The sequence below is a fragment of the Corylus avellana genome, unplaced genomic scaffold (assembly GCF_965113065.1).
Source record: "Corylus avellana unplaced genomic scaffold, dhCorAvel1.hap1.2 HAP1_SCAFFOLD_103, whole genome shotgun sequence".
Classification (NCBI taxonomy): domain Eukaryota; kingdom Viridiplantae; phylum Streptophyta; class Magnoliopsida; order Fagales; family Betulaceae; genus Corylus; species Corylus avellana.
Genome location: NW_028290517.1, coordinates 8452 through 11268, shown reverse-complemented (window position 1 = coordinate 11268; position 2817 = coordinate 8452).

Below are 2817 nucleotides of genomic sequence, written 5' to 3'. Positions count from 1 at the left end.
AATTATTAATTTTATATTATTAATAACAATAACTCATATTAATAACTCAATCAAAATAAATACAATTATCTTCAAGAACAAAACAAAAAAACAAAACGTTTGTTATGCTTAATATCTTTAGTTTGATCTGTATCTGGTTTAATTCTACTCTTTCTTCAAATAGTTTTTTCTTCGCCAAATTGCCCGAAGCCTACGCTTTTTTTGAATCCAATCGTAGATTTTATGCCAGTAATACCTGTGCTATTTTTTCTCTTAGCTTTTGTTTGGCAAGCTGCTGTAAGTTTTCGATGAGATTTTGAATACTGTCCTAGAAAAATTCATGATTTATTATAAAAAAAAGATTCTAACAAATTGATAAGATCGGATAAGTCTTATAGTATAAAGCTTCAATTCAAATATTGAAATTCTTGTATCGCCACGATAAGTCTGGAGATCACCCCATTTACTAATTCGGACCCTTTTTTTACATTGAAAGAACCTATTAGAGTCCCCCACAATTAGATATTGTGGGTATGCAAAAAATTTTGTTAATGAAAGACTTGACTCATATTACATTACAAATGAATTTATGAAAATTCCTTTCTATTTCTTCTATTTCTAGCTTTATAAAAACCATTTTTGGTGTCAAAATGCGGTATATGTGGTATAAAAATGGAGAATCTATTCTCTTTTTTTCCAAAAAAATGATCTTGGAGATTGTGTAATGCTTACTCTCAAACTATTTGTTTACACAGTAGTGATATTCTTTGTTTCTCTCTTTATCTTCGGATTCCTATCTAATGATCCAGGACGTAATCCTGGACGTGAAGAATAAAAAATAAAGTTTTTGTTTTCCTTGCTCGATTTTTAAATGTTCTTAGGATTTTATTTATTCACATCTTTAACTATTAAATAAAAAAATAAAAAAAAAAAAGACTCGTCGAAATTGAAAGATAAATAAAAAATACCACGTCATTGACAAAAGCGGAAAGAAGGGATTCGAACCCTCGGTACGAAAAACCCGTACAACGATTAGCAATCCGACGCTTTAGTCCACTCAGCCATCTCCCCAATCGAAAAAGGATAATTACTATGTTACATTACACAAAAAGTAAGGTTTGAAAAAAGAGTCTTTCTTTCTTTTATACCATACCTCTTATTTTTATTTTTTATATTCTTTTTATATATATAATTATATAGTATCTAGACATATAAAATATAAAAAATATTAAAAAATATAGAAACTAAAAGTAATTCCATTGAGATAAAGTAAGGGCTCGAAAGAGATATCTCCAATCCACTATTCCAATGAATATAAATTATAATTCTATAATTATATATATATATATTATAAGTAATAATAGTAATAATATATATTATAAGTAATAAATTATATATTACTACTATATAATTTAATATATAATAAAAGTACCTCTTTGATTTCGTCTCCAAGAGCTTTTTTTAATTCCACAGCCCGGCCTGGTCAGTACCTCGCTGGGCCTTTTTTGTTCCAATGAATCATAGAAAAAATGATTTATTTGATTTGAAAAAAGGATACTTGTTATTGAAACAACAACAATCATAATAAAGACTATTTCGATTCCTATGATACAGAATAGAATCAAAGTGCCATTTCTTAATTATTTGATCTTTCTTTTTTTTATTCCATTTACTTTACTGGAATAAAAAAAAGAAAGAATGGAACCATATATTCTTGCAGAATTTTATGTTTTGGCGTACATTATCGAACCGTATCCGTCAATGTCAAAGCACCCCCATCAAAAAAAGGTGTTATTTAGTTATTTAAATGACTCCTCTTTCCCTAATTTAATCGGGCTCCTTGAACAAAGCACGTCAACGCTCTAATTTTCATGATTCTTTTCTGATCCTATCTTCTTAATTATTATGGCTAATTTTTTTTGTTCGACAAAGGATACATTTATATACAATATCACATTGTAGCGGGTATAGTTTAGTGGTAAAAGTGTGATTCGTTCTATTAATCCCGTAATAGTTAAGGGGTCCCTTCGGAATGTTTGATTACTATTCCGATCAAAAACTTTATTTCTTAAAAGGATTTAATCCTTTACCTATCAATGAAAGATTCGAGGAAGAATGGACATTCTCGTGATTTATATCCAAAAGATTCAATTAGAAATTAAAAAAAAAAATTGGATTATGAAATTACGAAACATAATTTGTTTTTAAATTGGATCAATACTTCCAATTGAATGAGTATGAGTAAAGTATCCATGGATAAAGAGAGAAGGGAGTATTTCTAATCGTAACTAAATCTTCAATTTTATGATTTGTATGTATAAGAGAGATTGAAGCAAAATAGCTATTAAACAATGACTTTGGTTTACTAGAGACATCGACATATTGTTTTAGCTCGGTGGAAACAAAATCCTTTTCCTAAGGATTCTTTCAATAGAAATAGAGAACGAAGTAACTAGAAAGATTGTTAGAATCCCCCCTTCTATAGGGATCATCTAGAAAGCGGGTTGTTTTGAATGCATTCAAACGGAAAAGCTGACATAGATGTTATGGGCCGAAATTCTTTTTTCATTTTTTTTTTATTTCGTTTACATCTGACATCTGTGGAATTTATCCATCTTCCATAAAGGAGCCGAATGAAACCAAAGTTTCACGTTCGGTTTTGAATTAGAGACGTTAAAAATGATGAATCAACGTCGACTATAACCCCTAGCCTTCCAAGCTAACGATGCGGGTTCGATTCCCGCTACCCGCTTATATCTCTATATTTATTATTCTAGATTTAATATATATATATTATAGATATTATATCTAGAATAATTTATTCATTTATATTTATTA